Source organism: Aptenodytes patagonicus, chromosome 1 (genome assembly GCF_965638725.1).
Source record: "Aptenodytes patagonicus chromosome 1, bAptPat1.pri.cur, whole genome shotgun sequence".
Classification (NCBI taxonomy): domain Eukaryota; kingdom Metazoa; phylum Chordata; class Aves; order Sphenisciformes; family Spheniscidae; genus Aptenodytes; species Aptenodytes patagonicus.
In genome coordinates, this window is record NC_134949.1 from 6,309,021 (window position 1) to 6,327,776 (window position 18,756).

General features: G+C 42.0%; 1 long non-coding RNA gene across 1 annotated transcript; it reads right to left on the minus strand.

Annotated features, from left to right (window-relative positions):
* Nucleotides 1–3,305: 3,305 nt before the first annotated feature.
* LOC143155650 (uncharacterized) lies at nt 3,306–8,347 on the minus strand. Its single transcript, XR_012994441.1, has 3 exons — nt 7,667–8,347; nt 6,574–6,637; nt 3,306–3,501 (listed from the first exon to the last, which is right to left on the minus strand). It is a non-coding gene; the product is annotated as an uncharacterized LOC143155650 (long non-coding RNA).
* Between the last annotated feature and the right edge of the window lie 10,409 nt (nt 8,348–18,756).

An 18,756-nucleotide genomic window follows, 5' to 3' on the forward strand; every position in this document is an offset into this window, starting at 1 on the left:
TGAGAATTTCCATTTATTGTTGTCAATAGAGAATTAAAGGGCTTGGACACATTCCAGAGATGATGATAGTACATACCATAATGGATTCCACTACTGTTTATATGTTACAGACAAAAGCCTCTAACACTAGTCCATTGCTCCTCAGGAATATATCTGCTTATGAACTGTATGTATTACTGGTTTGTCTCCCTCAGCAAATCCTGTTTTTCCATCATCAGTTCAAGCATTTGTCCCAGCTCTAGAGAATTTTGCTGTTGACTCCAGTGAGGCTGAGCATGGCTTGGGGGTGTTTAGTTTCACAAAGGGCACACTGCAAAAGCCACTGCCGGTGGGCTTCAGCAGAGATTCTCACCTGGCAGTGTTTTGACCCAGCTGTAATTTTAAGGCTGTATGTCTTCAGTTTATCGCAGAATCTTTAGATGTGTTAGTTGGAAGGTCCATCCTTGTGCTCAAAGCTGGGCTTTTACCGACACTGGAGCAGCTCAGCCATGGATTTACGGTCTTGATAACCTCCAACAATAGGGATTCAGCTGCTCCTCTGGGTAATCTGTTACAGCGCTGTGCAACCTTCCTGGTGAAATATTTTTTCTTAATGTCCAGTCTGAGCCTCGAAGCAGCATTTTTTTGGCCATTGCCCCTTGTTACATTATCTGACATTATTGAGAAAACTTAGGCTCCGTTATCTTTGTAACTCTCTTCAAGCAGTCACAGGCTGCAGTTGGACCACACTTAGACTCCTCTGTGCCCGACTGAACAAGTCCAGCTTCCTCCAGTCTCCATGTGGGTCATGTTCTCTAGGTAACCAGCTTGGTAGCCCTCCTGTGGACCAATTCTGGTTTCTCCACATCCCTTTTGTACTGGTTGTGCCAAAACTGGACTGTATTCCAAATATGGCTTCACCAGTGCTGAGCAGAGGAGAACAAAATATTCCCTCCATCTGCTGGCCGCTTTCAGCCAGTCAGTATTGCTCAGTATGCATTTTGTCTTATTTGTGATGAGAGTGCACTGTTGGCTTGTATTCAGCTGGGCATCCACTGTAAGCCCAGTTTCAGCAGGACTGCTGCTCTGCCCGTCAGCTCCTAGCCTGTACTGGTGCTTGGGGTTATTCCTCCCCAGGTGCAGAACCTTGCATTTCTCCTTAGATTATGGTTCTTCTGGATTGAAGCCGGGCCATTCGGTGCATCAGCCGTTCCCCCAATTTTGCACCATCTGCAAATTTGCTGAGGAGGTATTGTTGATGACGATACTGAATGATAGGAGCCTCGGTATCGATCCATGGTGTTCAACATGGGATGGCCTCTCAGCAAAGACATTTTTTCTGAAGTCCCACATAGCCAATTCATGAAGGCTCACTCATTTCATCCTTAAATAGGCATTTAAGAAAGACCAGGTGAATCACTGTATGGCCTTTGTTTCTTTGTTGACAGTAAAAGTAGCCTAAAGTGCTTAGCTCAGACTTAGATGTCTTAAGTTATATCAGGTGAATCCTACCTACAGCTACTAAAACTCCAAATGTAGAAGTATCACAAATCAAGAAGGACGTTTTTAAGGTATGTTTGCTCCTGTGTCCTTGGTTCCCTGTCTGTATGAGTGTTAGTTCATTCCTTAGTTCTCCTCCGGAGTGAATCAGATACCCAGTAAAGTCCTGGGACAGTTCTCTCCAGGGATCGATTACTCCTAGGCAGTATGGATGAGTCCACATGAGCTTTGGCTTGCTCTGCCCTTCACAATGCCCTGATGCTATCCCCACAGGCCTTGCCTAACACTCCGGAGCATCCTCAGCCATCAGGCTAAAAAACACCCTGCTGGCAGGCCTGTCTGTGTTTTCGGGCCCTTTGAAGTGAAAAACTGCTGCAATGAAAAGTCAGCACTTTTGTCTTTGGGCCATCAAGATGCTGTATGGAGGGAGAGGAGGCCCAGGCCAAGTGCTCTGCAATGCACTTGCTGCAGGTCTACTTCAGGATGACCTAAACATGAGGGCCACCTTGCAAAGGCCGTTGTTGGTAGTGTCAGCCTTGCTGTTGTCCCCCTGTTACGAGAAGTGGTCTCATGGTTCAGTCAATCTGCCTCCCGCACAGTAGCAACGGACTGTACCCTATCATCAGGTGCACTGCTGGGATCAGGGGGTTGAACGACACTTTGCTTCCTGAGTAGCAGAATTAAATTCTCTAATTTCTTATACTGGAGCAAGACCTGGATAGTTTGGAGCAAAAATCAGCCTCTTTTCTTTCTAACTGGCCTACACATTTTAATTCAAACCAGTGATATAAAAACTCATACCATTTATACATATACAGCCCTACAAAGCAATTCTCTTTTCCATCTACAATGCATACTCAGGATGAAAAGAAAGCAATTTCCAGTTCTGCTGCTGTTTTTAATTTGAGGAATGGAAACTTAATCTTGAATTCATCATTAGAAATAGTTTGTTTCTATAGGAATGTGAAAAATGTGGATCATTGGGAATAGTTGCTTTAAAAATATAAACTTTTATTGTTACCACTAGGAAAGATGGATAAGTTTTATATAAACTCCCATAGTTTATATAGGTTAGGAACTCTTATGAGCAGTTAAGAGACAGAAGGGTTACATCTGGAGGCCAATAACCTTCACCATGTCCTTTTTAATGCAGTAAGATGCTGCACTTAGACTCTGTTCCCACATGCTGCTCTAAAAGCATTAGGAAAGAGCAAATTGTTTTTAAAAATATTTATATTTAATGGCTATCTTGCAACTACTCAGCAAATCTCTACTGGCTCTTTTGTTCCAGGCTTTTAGAAATAAGTACATTATCTGATTTTTGCAGAATAGTGCTCTTTCCAACTAACTGCAGTAATAAAATGGTTTCACAGGCCGTCTTAAAACATGAGTGATAGTTTAGGTGAGCACATTCTTTCAGATATTTAGAAATTCTCCTTCTGCAGTTGATTGCCATCTACACAAGACGGGGTTTGGCATTATTATTAACTCCAGGTTATAATTTTTGAAGAAAAAAATCTGCATTTTTAAAGAATAATTACTTCATTTGAAATAGTTATACTGCAATGGAATCAAATTCTGGTCATCTTATTCCTGCACGTGGATTCATTAAATTTGAATGGCCTCGTAAGACACTAATATTACAAAGACATACAGATATCCTTAGCGTTATTCGCTGTGAGCAGACTAACATTAATGGAAGTGCTATGTAAAGTTAAGAATGGGCATACTTTAGCAAGACAAAATGGTGATGGGAGGGGAAGTTAACTATCAAAAATGGTGTTCTGGTTGTTTATGTGATAGGCAGAGGGTAGGAGTATTACCTTATCCTTGGCTTTCCCTGTAAAAGACCAAACACCACAATGCCTCAAGCTCCTTCACAGTTCAAATCCATGGAAGTTGAGGAAGCACAGCGCTCTGGACGACTGAGTTCAGATCCTTAAGAACACTGCTTTTCTAGGCTTGTGGTCTTTTTCAGTCTAGTTCACAGGTATGACAAATGCTTGTGTTGTACTTTCAGATCTTGAAGAGAAAAAGTATTTATAAGTATGTTTTTACTCAGTTTTCACAGTATTTGTTTGCACTATTTCATGCAATAAAGTAATTATGTAATTGGTAACCATCAGTTCCAAAAATGGTGGCATCCACAGGAACATTTCCCTCTTGCTTGAAGCACTAGACAGAAAAGCTTCAGAAGGTTTTAGAACATTCCTGTGTGGGCCCCTGTGGACTGACAAAGCAACATAATTTTTCATTTCTGACTTGTGTGGGACTTTTATTTTTGCCCACATCTGCCTTTATTGTTTAATTTAACAGATTTACAGGCTAGTCCTGGGAAACAGACTGGTTCCAGATATGTTAATTAAGTTCTACAGCCAAGAACCAGCAAACCAAATGATAGCTTGGGAGCCTTACCGCTGTGGCTATCTGCTGCCTAAGGAGAGAGTTTGTCCCAAAATAGCAAGGAGTCTATCCCTTGTCACTCCATTCATTTTTATTAAAGAATCTGCGGCGATGTCTGCCAAGTAATTAGCCTAGTTTCAAGTGGCCCTAATAGCATGTGGCATACACTCAGCCTTCCCTGTAAACTAAGTATGACTCCATCTGTGTACAGCCTCTAGGATGTAGCTTTTCACTGCAAATGGCAGGCAGGGACATGTTTTCTATTCATGCACACTGGAACAGGTGGAATGGAAACTGGTCGAGAAAATGCAAGCAAGGAATTGCCAGTATGAATGTAATGAACTATCCAGCCACTGACCTCAGAGTCCATGGAGGCCTTAGAAGAATGGCTTTGAGCCTTTACCTGGAAATTTTAGAAAAGATACATAGGCAAAATCTGGAGGATATGATCGTATCACTTGTGATGTAGCTTCAGGCTCCCCTCATGAACAAGGGGAGGTGTTCAAACAAACAAGCCGGGGTGCAGCAATAGCTAGAGTAACGCTCAGCACAAGGTCATTCCTAATTCATGAACCAGGCAACAGTCTGCCTCACCACATCATTTAGGGGATATATGCCGAAGATAGAGCTAAACAGAGGACTCGGGTGATGGACAAGGTATTTATACCTTCCATGTTCCACAGAGCCGAAGAACAGAATGGGACTTTACATAAGCTTTTATATAAACTTCATATGGTTTTCTTAAGGCCACCCAGCCCAGAATTCAGCAGACTCGGTAAGAATTAGTTTTGTGTTGGATTGAAGTAACCTCCTGTAGCTGTGGAGGAGAAAGCTTGAAAATATGTATTACAAAGGCACAAAAAGCTGGACGTAGTTAACATTAAAAATGCATGACTAACTCATTGGCAAAAGTCAGCATCATAGTTTTTACTGTCTAGCTCATGATTTCTGAGCATTTGGATGGCAACACTGTGTCCTTCACAGAATTGCCTTTGGGTAATTCCTATATTGTCATTCCTGTATTGCAGATGGGGAAATTGAGGCCAAATGTGCTCTGCCTGAGGTCTCACGGTGAGACAATGGCACTGTAACAGTGGCATCCAGAATGCCGACCCCTGCTCCTTGTACTTCTTCAGCAACAAAGTTTTCAGTAAAATCAGCAGAAATGCGGGATGATTGCATGCCCTGAAGAGACTGCAAAGGCTTCTGAACAGGAATTATGAGCTACTGCATCAAAAGCCCCATGCTTGACATTTATTGGCTTTTTGATGAATGTTGGGGTAATTTTACTGTCAACAGTTTCTCATTAGGAGCCTGGCAATGTTCTTTCTGACCATTATCTTGCTCAATATCACATTGGGTTGCTACAAAGAGCAGAGATTTTATGTAAAACCCATCTGTCTCTGTAGCTGCAAAATTTTCTAATAATTCTACATTTAAATAATCTCATGGAAATGCTGGCTGCCTTCTCTAAGCAATAAGGAGAATAGACAAATGGTTAAATTTCCATGAAGACCTAAAGCTATAGGACAAAACTCATACTGCAATGAGTAGGATTCATTTGTCTTGATTTCACTGGCATTGCACCTCGATTATACTAATTCTGAATTTAGCCGCTGAGTAACATATTCCCATCCCATTTTACACTCGCAAAGGAGGGAAAAAAACATCAGAGCTATACCTTTCTCACTCTCCACTGTATGATGTACCATTGCCTGGCTGCTTGTTGTTCAATATTAGGAATTATTTTTGTCAAACCCATAGCTTTTATAAAAAGAAAATAGTAGAACTGTACCCCTAATACCATTGTATATTTGGAAAGGGGAAATTCATTCATTAACCTTTGATGTGGCCAATTGTAGTAATTCTCATGATAGGAGTTTTAAAATGTTAATAGTTATTTTAAATATTTGTATCCTGGAGTCGTGATAATGGGAGCATCACAGGGTTATTGTATATTTTATTGATTATGCTTGTTATAGAGAAAAATTTGAAAACAAAACCAGATGATAAAATAACAAGTTGAATTTGTACTACTAAAATTTAAGGCAGATTCATGGATTTGATTCATGACCATTATTCATAGCTACTTAATACAAGAGGCTTTAATTTTCCCTCCTGAGGTAGGGCAATGTTTTCAGCCTGCCGAAACCAAAACTTGTAATGCTGTGGAGTTAACTGTTCCTGTAGCAACGTTCCTGTAGCCTAGATGAAAACACAACCAGCTCTTTAAACTGACTTTCATAGCAGTGCAAGTTAATGTGTTGGACTTAACATGGATGTAGGTATTGATCTCATCCGCCGGTTCTGCTGAAGGAAAGTCACCTCCTGGAAAGGCAGAACAGGTCTGGATGGCAACATCTTAGACTATCTGCAACTTGGCTCATTAGAGCCGTATGTCAGCGAGTCTGATGTAATGGGCCATGTCTAAGAGAGCGGAAGCTCCAACCATAGTCTGCTTTCTGAAGGAGATTTTAAGGACAAATTAACTGCAAGAGAATGTTGACATTCAGGCTGCCTTAGCTGCTGATGACAGAGAAGGCATTAGGTCTTCCAAAGTGGCACTCAGGTTTTGTTCCAGATCTGTCCTCCTATAAACAATTACAGTGGATTAAATCATTTTTGGAAAGATGAGTGGTGTTTTCCCTGTCAACTCTGCACTGTCAACATCAAGGATAATGTGATACATACCTGCTCCAGTCTTCTCCACTTCCTGGCCCAAAATCATTCTCAGTGTAGACACCGAGTGATGCTTCTAGAAAGAAACAATAAAGGATTAGTAAAACGTATATAGAACATGGGGGAAAGGAGAAAGCAAATGAACACATGAAGTCATTCTCCTAATGTGGTCTTCAGTCTAGATATGAATTTTTTGTTTCTTGTACCTGTTTAATGAAATACACCCTTCATGCCATTAAAACTTTATCATCTGTTGTTTAAGGGAGTTAATCCTGTAACAAAAATCTCTATTCTGAGTGTCAGGTTATAGTATAAATATAGACATGGCAAATACTTCTGAATTAGTCTCCCTTCTCTATCAAGACCTCACTAGATTAGGTTAAAAATATTTTAAAATTAGTGTGCTTTTTCGTGCTTTTTGTTTTTAAGTCCTTAGTGTGAAGTCAGAACTACTATTCCCTTTTTCTCTCTCCCTCCTTGAGGGTTTGGTTTTGGGTTTTTTTAATGAATGCTGAGATTCTTATGTAAGTACACAAATCTGGAAAGCTTTACAAAATACCACATATCACAGTTTAACGACTGGTAACACTGCCATGAATACTGGGTGGGAGAAAGCATCAGGTTTTAATGCAAAACCTGTAAGAAACGAAAGAGATGTAACAGATGAAAGAACAGGGTAATGAGAGAATTTGGTTGTCTGAAAGAAGGCCCTGCAGGAGAAATACTGAGGTGCTCCCCAGAGCACCCATGCAGAGGACTGGAAAACTGACCTAGTTTAACCCTTTTTCATTGGGACCAGCATGAATATTCATGCAAGGACAATGAGCCCCTTAGTCATTAGCCTGAGGTTATTATTAATTACCAATATTATTACTTATTATTATTGTTGCTATTGTTGTTACTATAACCTACTTTATACAATGACACCACTACAGTTCAGGAATTTGAATTTTGATGCCTCCTCCCCATAGTTGGGCTTGGAAACTGGTCTTAATCGCTGAAATCAGAAGCCTCTGCTGCTTGAGTTGGGGAATAGCATTTGTCTGGCAGCAAGAGCAGACTTTTATCCTTTTACATAGACTGTGAAAAAACACTTAGTACTTACCATGTACTCAGCATGGTAAAATGGAAGTTGTTGAAGATAGTCCGTTTTGTTTGCTGTCTGTGGATATTCCCGTAAGCTTTTAGTCTTTTTCCACGTGAGCATTTATTCAGAGCAGACAATCCAGGAATACTTCCATGGACGGCCTGAAACCTTTATGAGACACTGGATGGTTGAAATGCAACACCAATTTATTCAGCACTCACAACTACCAAACTAGCAAAATCCAAACAGTAAGTTTACCACAGCAAAAGTCCTGGTAAAGAGCTCAGTAGCAGTTCATAGGCTGAAAAAAACTGTTAACGTGTCCTAGACCTTTCTGTCCCATTCATCACTGTAATATTTACATTCATTCCTATAAGCTATTTGTTAGATAATTCTGAAATGTAAACAAGAGGAAAAAAGATTTTAAAGCCCTGGACCAAAAAAAACCAAACCCTGGATTCACTTCCTGGCTTTCTCACAAAACTCCAGTGTGACCTTTGGCAGGCTGATAGAGGCAGAAAAGAAACGTGACTGTCTAGTCCAACCTCCTATTTATCATAGGTCATTTCTCCTTGGCCTGCTTACCCCAATACAGCATTTGACTGAATTGCAACTTTGGTTGAGCTAAGGAATTATCTAACTTTGTGAAGAAAAAAAGAAAAAAAAAGAAGAAAAAAAAGAAGATGCCAACAGTGCGATCATTCTCCTTGCAGTCAGAACTTGTGGCTTATTTCTGCTTTGAATTCATCTGACCACAGCTTCCAGGCAGGGTAGTACAGCTGCCTTTTTGTGGGCTCAGCTAGATCTTTCAGTATCTCAGCGACCTATATGTAAAATGGGGCTGATCATTCTTTTTTTTCTCTATCTTTTATTTGTCTTGTCTCTGTAGACCACAAGCTCTCCAGGGGAAAATTGGCTCTCGCTATGTGTACACTCAGTGCCTTGCACAACAGCTTAGACTGGACACATCTTCGATGAGGGTTGATTGATATGTCACATCTAAGTTACAACAGTGAGAAAGACATTTAAAAAATCAAGCAATAAACCTCAAAAATCTCTCTGAGGGAGGTTCCTTCAGTTTACTACAGATCATCAGAAATCCTTGTTTGTGGTACAGCAGAAAATATGTAATTTTTAAAATGATGGCACTATATAGCGAACTGTCAGCAGAGGGCAATAACAGCTCACATCTTGAAGCAGTTCCCGGTTAATGTGTTAGGCCAGTTCTGCCAGCGTTGTTTTTCTACTTGACTGCTCACTGGGAATGAGCTCCTGGTTTAAACAGGCAGCTCTCTGAACAACATGTGTGAGAAAGTACTCCTGGAAGTCATGAAAGTCATGGGTCTAAACTCTCTTCTCCCACTTTCCCTGCAGCCCCTGTCTTTGCATCCTCACTGATTATGTTGGAGGACCAGTTGCAATCCAATAATCAAGACGGGCGACTCGGTACCTATCCTGGTTTCGAATTCTAGGAAGATCTTTGGAAGCAAGAGGAGGCCCTGTTCTGCTTTAAGAAGTACACACGTGAGAAATACAGATGTGTTTGGGGACCTGGACCATCCAGCAGAGCACAGTTTGGGAAAGACTGGCTGTTCTGGCTTTCCTAGGGAGTTTTAATTTTAGATCCAAATGAGTTTGTGTAGATTGGTTAGAGTTTCTGGAGGGCACAAGTGATTCACAAAGACCTTCCAGGAGACTGGATCAGTAAGCCAGGCAGAAGAGGTGAGCAGAGTGTGACAATCATGCCTCCATGCCTCAGATTTTCAGGAATAGGTAGCAATCCAGAGGATGGGTCTCCCAGCCAGAGTTCAGCCATGCAGGATCTCAGTGTCGCCTCTTCCACCCTCCTTAACAGATGAACTAAGTGACACTCTCTCTTCTCCCTGTGACTCGATTTCCCCACCTATAAAAGAAGTTATAAAGTTCTCTGTGACACACTAAAAGCAGTGAATGATAAAAACTAATCAACTGTGCTACTCACAGCTTGGTGATGAACTAATGCCCTTGTCACACTGCTGGCCCAGAGTCTGCTGGGTAGAGAAGAAAACTGCTGAAGGTGTTAGTGCAGATGGACTGTAAATGCCAAGGCACAGCAGGAACTGTTGAAAAGTAAAAATATTCTCTCAAGTCCTCTCCCAGCAGGAACAATATTCCAATTGTAATGCAGATATCCTGCCAAGTCATTCCATCCCTCAAGGCAGGCGAACACTTTGCAAGAGTCTGCAATGGTAATCATTAGACTATTGTAAATATTAAAGAATACAGATGCCAGGTGTCTCTTTATCTGAGCTTCAGCTTTATGCCTGGCTTCATGAAAAGTAAGAAAGCATGACCACCCATAATGATACCATTAATAATATTTGGAATTTCAGGGAACACTGGTTATCAGCCTGAATTTGCCGATCCTCCCCCAATTCCCATACTGTAGAAAAAGGATGGATGGAGAGCAATGTCGTGGTTTAACCTCAGCTGGCAACTGAGCACCACACAGCCGCTCACTCACTCACCCCCCATCCCAGTGGGATGGGGGAGAGAATCAGAAGAGTAAAAGTGAGAAAACTCATGGGTTGAGATAAAAACAGTTTCATAATTGAAATATTATTATAATAATAATAATAATAATAATAATAATAATAATAATAATTGAATATACAAAACAAGTGATGCACAATGCAATTGCTCACCACCCGTCGACTGATGCCCAGCCAGTCCCCGAGCAGCGGCCCCCCCCACCCCCGGCCAGCTTTCCCCAGTTTATGTACTGAGCATGACGTCACACGGTATGGAATGTCCCTTTGGCCAGTTGGGGTCAGCTGTCCTGGCTGTGCCCCCTCCCAGCTTCTTGTACACCTGCAGCCTTCTCAGACGGTAGGGCATGGGAAGCTGAAAAGTCCTTGGCTAGTGTAAGCACTGCTCAGCAGCAACTAAAACATCGGTGCGTTATCAACATTATTCTCATACTAAATCCAAAACACAGCACTGTACCAGCTACTAGGAAGAAAATTAACTCTGTCTCAGGACAAGCAATTACATTGTTCAAAGCCACCATGGTGAGGGAAGCCTATAACTTCAAACATCAAAAGAGCCTGTATACTGGGCTGTGCTGAAGCTGCAGAGGAATTCAAATAAACAACATTCAGTGACCAGCTCTGGAATGCAGTGAACCCAGCTAGGTCAACAAGCACACTGATAAGCTTGCAAGGTGACAAGCAGGGTCCAGCCCAGGCTAAACCTCCAGGAGCCCGTGGTAATGGGGTAGAGGTTATGTCACCCTTGTGCCCAGCAGCTTCTGGACAACTCTCACCTGCAGACTGAATGGAAGATGTAATTTAACTGCTTCATCAGTTTTTACTACAAAGGCTCCACTCAGACCAGAGTCATCCTTGTCAGCCATGATTCAATGCCTTTTCCACTAGACAACCTTTGGACCTGTTGTACAATTGTGCTCCTATACAGCTGAGACAGAGGTGATCTGTGCCCTCTGTTTCATTTTCCTCTCTGCCACTTTTGATCCTTCTCTGACTCAGAGTGGAGGTTTAAGCTGGTTCATGCAGAAGCCATTTGAGAGTATGCCCATCTGTAACCACATAAATTGGGCCATTGCCAGTAATAACACTAAAAGCAAGCAATTGAAACTTTGAAACAAAAAGCAAATGTTACCTCAGAGTGATAAGCAGCTATAACAACAGACCTGGCAAGACAGTATGTTAAGCCAAAAATGTGCTAAAGAAGTATTTTTGCAACCTTTTTTGAAATCTTTTCTTCAAGGAAACTAAGGTGTTGGTTTTAGGAAAAAGGTACTGAACATCTGTTTTAAGCAAAGTTTTTTTTTTCTTCTTAATTAAAAACTTACATCTTAAAGGGTTTAAACAAAAGTTTATGCAAGCATTTCCATATAGATGAAAAAAAAACTTCTTTTATGTGGACAGAGAGTTCCGGTTAAGGCGGTGGTTCCATAGAGGATACAAAAATAGCTGGTAACGTAAGTATATACGGGATGCCATTAAGAAACCAGGTGCTAATGAGACTGCTCAGGACTGATTCACGACTGCCCTTTGGCTATTCCATGACAGCTCTTCCAGGAGGTGTCTCTAGCAGCCATGAGTCAGATCCCTGCCTCTGTGTCAATCCTTCTGCAGGAAACTCCCTACGGAAAAGCTGGCAGGTATGTCCTTAAAGGCAAAGGAATCAGGGTCTTCCCATGCTTTAGCTCTTCCAACTGCAAGAACAGATCACAGAGGCAGCTTGGAGTAAGCACAGATAAAAGCAGTCTGAGAAGTCTCTGTACACTGGCACAGGCAGGAACCCATCAGCATTGTAAAGGTACAGAAGATGGCTGTGAGCCAGTTCTGTTCCTGTTGGTCCTTGAATTGATGTTGGCTCTGAACTCTTGTGATCTTGAACATTCAGGCCTAGAGGACAGACTCTTTACTGCCTGAATTAAAATCGTGCCCTCAATTACCCTAGGCAAGGTTAATGACCATAATTTATTAAAAGCCCTATAATGGTTTGTTAAATGATGTTGAAAATGGTAGTTTCATGAAAACAAGTTACAAAGCATCCCGACAAACAAAAGGTTTGCACTGTACTTCCTTTTACATGGAACAGTTACAAGCCATGCATTTGTCACCTCTTTTGGGCCAAGAACAATGCATTAACATGTACCTACCATATACACACAGACGTCCTATACCATACTGTTTGTTGATCCTCCAAATGCCACTGCGTGATGGTTTCCTTCCCATCATCTGCACTCCATGAACTTCACAAGAACGGCACCTACAGCAGAGTCCACATGGAAAGAAACAAGTGAACCAGCTGTAAACTCTCAGGTCTCTCATTGCTGTCTTCCTCTAGCAATGTGGTCTCAGTGAAGCAGCACCCTTCCTTGTGAGAACCAGCGAAGTATCCGTAGGCATTACCTCCCAAGAGGCAAGGGCTGGCAAGAAAGGAAGGGATTAGTGCACAGGTGACCTCACCCATTCTGTTTGTACTGATGTTATTCATAAAACGCTTTTATAGCTATTAAAGAAAAACTCGGTATTAAAAGACTGGCAATGTTACTTTGGTATTTAGTATTTGCAAGAGACCCTGCATGGCTGGAACTCAAAAAAGCCTCCAGCATTCAAATTATTTTCTCCGGCTCCCAGGGTCATATTCTCTCACTAGCCTATTGCAAATCTCCTGATATCCGGTGTCCGGAGCTTAGGTCCCCAGCGAAAAATTATATCCAAGCCCAGAGCTAATTGTCTGAGTTCCTTCTATAGTTATAAAGAGAAATAAATGCTTCAAAAGATCAAAACACCGGAAATGCTGGGAGGTACAGAGCTGCCTAGCAGTAGCTGGTAGGGAACTGATGTCTCTGAGCACTTGACCTTCACCAGGGAACTCCTTGGGAGCTGGAGTCTGACACATTGTCCTGAGCATAGGAATATTTTCAGTAGAACAGGGTCACTGTTTTCCTCTTGAAACCCACAGAAGACTTTAAAATAAACTTTTAAAATGTTATTTTGCACTTATATATAGTGACTTGGCACTTATTTAAGGGCCTGAATATTGCTCTCATCTTGATATGAGCCTTTTTTGAGATACCTTTTTTTTCAGTCAAGAACGCCTCTCCCATTCCAGTTTTAGAGGTGCACATGATAGCAGTGTCCTGACCTTAGAAACTGAACTGTTAGTGCAAGATCTGGTATTAATTGTCACACTACTTCTTCCATCTGTCTTTGCACAGCATCAAGAGGAAAGGGGGGGCGGGGAGGAAAGCAGTAACAAATGTGCTTTCAGTCCTCGCTTTTAAGGGTGAGATTTCCCTTTATGGGGAGATCTCTCAAATTATTTACTATCAGAGCCTGATATCGTTAATGGTACCTTCTTTTACCAAGAGAACAAATTATTCTGTAGAAAAGCCAGTTCTTTGCTTGTTGCCACTGCCAGCTGCATGCAAGTACAAAATTACAAAGCACTCACTTAGATGAAGTGAATACTTCATTAAACAATTAAGCAATAAGGCAGAACAAAGGCTGTGGTTTTCCAGGCCTTGTTCTGTAATTGTATCCTACAGCATTAGGAGAACCAATGCTCAAGCAAAAAAAAGCATAGGGTTGCAATTTAGGCTAGGATTATCTTCTAATAGCTTTGTCCTGTGGGATTAGAGGATTGCCATGGTGGGGAACTTTTTTATCCATCAATGGCAATGTAAAATACATGATTTGTCCTTGAAGGTCTGGAGGTGAGGATTTCCATCCATCTTTCCTCCTTTCATCTTCTTGCTGTAACGCCTTGACTAGAAGCTTTTATTCTGCTTTCACTTTCTGAACCATGAAGGTTATCCACCAGCCCAGTTTTTATGAACGTACAGTGCGTAGAAACCCAGTTCATAAGTAAATATCACTGAGTCTCCCCAAACACACTGCGGACACTTGGAGCCTGAGTGACATTGAGGATGGAAAATGTGTAAGCCATGATGTTGAACAAGGGTAAATTTGTGCTGAAATTTTCTGTTCACCTCACACAGCATGTGCATCTAGTGAACTTTCAGGTCAAACTGAGAGGCACCTACAGAGATAAGGCAAATGCAGGTTTAGATGGCTGATAAGCAGAAATTGTTTGGATTGCAAATGAAATTTAAATGTCTAAAGTCCATCTACATTCTGCTACAGAGGTCTAAACCCTTTTCTTGATCTAGTAAAGGCCTGATTCAGCTCCTAATGAAATTACCAGGATTTGTTCCACTGACTTGAAGCTAACCCTGAGCAGAGCCCAAAGCCCTACCAGAATCCCTTTCCAGAACAGTTACAGAACATCCTGGATAACAACAGCAAGTCCTTCCCTCAGATATCATATATAAGGAATGCCTCCATGCTATTTTCCTTCTCCATAAACCATTCAGTGCTGCTGAAACAGAAAATACAGCTCGCATGCAAAATACAGCTCACTGTATGACAGGACACCCTGTCCTTGGGAGATGGAATTCAGATCATCCAGACTCATGTCATGGGCCAATGGAAGACCGTTAGAAGAATTAACTTTCAGTTCTAACAGGAATCAAAACATAAATTAAAAAAAAAAAAAAAAAGGAAGAAAAAAACCCCAAACCATAAAACCCCTCAACAATTTAAAAAGACAAGTTTATTTCCGAGTATATGTATTTTATGCTCCTTTAGAATAAATCATCTTCTATATTTTTTTGATTCTACTTGCAATCCTCCCCTTTAGAAATAATATGATTAATATTTAATTCAATTCAGTGACATATGTCTCCATTCCCCACAGGAAAATAAGTTGCATCTGTTTCAAACTCACTGACACTGGAAAATAACTAGCTGGCTATACTCATTGGGATGTATGGGAGAACAAACTATCATTAAATGTCAAAAAACATAGGTTTTAAATAGTAGAACCAAGGAATGGCTATTAGGTATACTTTTCTGTTGCATTAATGCTATAGGAACCTGCTAAAATTGGGCCACTTTCAACCAGATACTGCAAAACCAGCAGAAGGCAGTCCCACCCTCCTCTAAACAGACAAAACATAGGAAAAGGGAAGTATTTGCTCTAAGAGTAGGATCTGCTGAAGGAAAAGATGAAGGACTAGATCCAATAAAGGATTTAGGAGCCGAAACTAGAATTTAAGTGCCACTGAGGTACTGAATGCCAAAAATACACCCCATCTCCCCTTTCTCTCCCCCCAGCTGAACTGCAGACAAACCCTGAAGACAGCACAACTCATTAGGCAACTTCTTACTCTGTAGAGTTCTCCTCATACCTGCAAATCTTGTCTCAGCAGTGAGGTGCACTAACATCGGAAGTAAGGTGAGGAGAGAAATTTGGTCCAACTTACTAGACAACTCACTAGTATGCCTATCAGATTAGGCTCCGGAGCCACCAGCAAGGAAGAGGGACATGGCTTGATGGAGAGAGAAGGCAGCAGGAAGCCACAAAGGCAATATGGAGAGTTCTGGGGAAAGAGGGTAGGTCAAGAAGCACTGGAGGGGTGGAGGTGATGGTGGAGGAGGCAGAAGGAATGGCTTGGGGACAGTGAGATGGTCTCAGCAGTCCAGGAAGGAGATAAGGTACTGAAGAGAGAAGGGGGCAGGGGTGAACCTGGGGATCCAGAAGGCGAAAGGAAGACTGTGAAGGCTGACTGGAGAGAAGGTAATAACCGCAGCTCTCGATGACTCTAGCTCTGCTTCTGTACAGGTACAGAACGGCACTGGCCACAGCAGCTTCAGGGCTATTTCTCAATTAAGTTAGAACATAACCTGGAAATTAGATATTCTTCTGGCTTAATTGCAAATAGAACTAAATGCTAAAGGTGTTCCTAGAAAGTGCCCTATAAATGCTGACTGTCTCTGCTCTCCACAGATCCTATCTTGGCCATTTTTTTACAGCAAGTGATGGTATCTCAAATGCTTGTCTAGGAAGCATCAGTCCAGGAGACTCAGTTGTCTCTGAACCATCAGACTGTTCAAACTCACCTCTCACTTTCCACACATGTACCCTAATCACCCAGGGAAGGAATGGAAGTTGCTCTCCGCAGCTCAGAGGACGGGATTTTAAACCTCCCATCTTTTCTTATGAGAAAGTTAACATTTTTAGTTCTTTTGGAGCTTGCGTCACCATTTTGGAGTTCCGTATTCCTGTCCCTTTGGCAGCGGATCTGGTTTCAGAGGTTGCTATCTGTCTCCCTCAACCTAAAGTTTGGTTTTGTCCCATGACACTCTAAACCAAATGCAAAAGTATCTGTGTAAAAAAAAGATACAAGCTCCTTCAAAAAATGTTCATAGAATCATCGAACAGCCCAGGCTGGAAGGGACCTCAAAAGATCATCTGGTCCAGCCTTTCATGGGAAAGAGAGCCTAGATGAGATTATCTAGCACCCTGTCCAGTCACATCTTGAAAACCTCCAGCGATGGGGACTCTACCATGTCCCTGGGGAGGTTGTTCCAGTGAGTGATTGTTCTCACTGTAAAAATGTCTTTCTTATATCCAGATGAAACCTCTCCCGGTGCAACTTGTACCCATTGCCCCTTGTCTTCTCCATGTGGCTCCTTGTGAAGATAGAGCCTCCGCCCTCTTTGTAGCAGCCCTTTAAGTACTGCAATACTGTGATGAGGTCCCCCCCAAGCCTTCTCTTCTCCAGGGAGAAAAGACCTAACTCCTTCAGTCTTTCCTCGTAGGGCAGGTTCTCCAGCCCTTTGATCATCTTAGTGGCCCTCCTTTGGGCCCTCTCCAGTCTGTCCATGTCTTTCTTGAATTGCAGAGACCAAAACTGGACACAGTACTCTAGGTGTGGCCTGACAAGCGTTGAGCAGAGTGGGATGGTCATGTCTCTCTCTGCTAGCAATGTCCCTGCAGATGCAGCCCATGATCCGATTTGCCTTCGTTGCTGCAGCAGTGCACTGATGATTCGCGTTCAGCTTGTTGTCCACCAGGTCCCTCTCAGGAAGACTGCTCCCCAGCCACACAGATCCTGGCCTGTATTGGGCTCTTTGGTTATGTTGTCCCAGGTACAGGACCTTGCATTTGTCTTTATTAAATTTCACACAGTTCTTGCTAGCCCACTCTTCCAGCCTGTCCAGGTGTCTCTGTAAGATGGCTCTCCCTTCTGACATGTCCACCTCAGCAGTCATGAACAGCTTGGGGCCCAGTATCGACCCCTGGGAGACCCCACTTGTGACAGATTGCCAGCCTAAGTGAAGACCATTGATCACCACCCTCTGAGTGTGCCCTGTGAGCCAATTTCTTACCCATCTCGCAGACCACCTATCCAATCTGTATCTTGCCAGTTTGTCTGGTTTGTTTTAATCTAGATCACTACACAGACCTGACTGACAGCACCACAAAAGCCATCAAAATGGCACGAGAGAGGCAGGAGCGACATCTGGGCTGGGATGTCAGCCTGCTGCTCAGTCACAGAGAAATCCCAAAATTTTGATTGCTCTAAGTTTATCTCACTGTTTGGAAATGCATTCTGCCAGCTAGGCACTGAAAAGCAAGGCGTGCTGTGACACCAAAGCCTTTCCTTGGCTCTAGCTGTAAGTGCCTTGCCAAAAAAAGGACATGGTCAATCATGAGGAAAAGTTGTACAAATGAGCCATGAAGCATATTTCGTGTGGGATTACTGATTGTAAACAAGAATAACAGTGACTGTATGCTACCTGGTATTTGTACAATACTTTGTACAATAAGCCATGGTCTTGTCTTGAAGTTTCCAATGGCCACTCTTACACAAATAACAAATCATAATACCATGTCTGTCACAACAGTAAGTCAACTATAATGACCATAAACATAACTCAACCTTCACTTTAGCTAAACCCTGTTTCTTTCATGGTTATCTTGTATCCCAGTGCACATTTATTCCCTATTTTGTCTATCTGTTGCCTTACGTTCAAAATGTAAATTACCAGCTTTCTAAAACAGGGATTTTTTTGACTGCCTCACACAAGGGGGCTCTGAATTTTACCTGTGGAGCTTTCTAAGCCTACTGAAATTCAAATGAAAAACAGATAGCTTTCCATCATTCTACATTTTCTTTCTGACTGCTCAGTTCTACCAACTGCTTATCAAATCCAAGCCACATGCAAAGAAAAAAAAAAAAAAGACCCAAAATGAAAACTATTTGTGAAGAAAGTCCACAACAGGTGAATAAGATCCTCTTTGACCACAGTTGCTTGGTTCAATGTGTCCAGTCTCAGCTATTTGCAGTAATAAATATAACAAGCACATTCTGTGAGAAGAAACTTGAATTTTGGCCTGTAACACAAGGAAAAGGAGTCAGATTGCCAAGAGGAATTTTGCAAACATGGACTTGTTCTAGTGGCTCTGGTTTGGGCAGCATTTCCAGAGTGGCTGCAGAATGGCCTTCCCATACACAGGACTGTACTGACACTGACAGTTGGGTATGTTGTGACGTCGATGTTGGAGTACGATAGAAGTTAGAAACACACAGAAAATACTGGTTTGCTTTATTAAGTAGCAACCAGAAATGTCAGTATCACATCTTAATTAATGATTAATGTTAGAGGAAGGAGATGCATGCCTGACATATTTTTAAACTGGTATAACAAGTTTTCACAGCACAGAGGGAAGTTCTCTGTAAT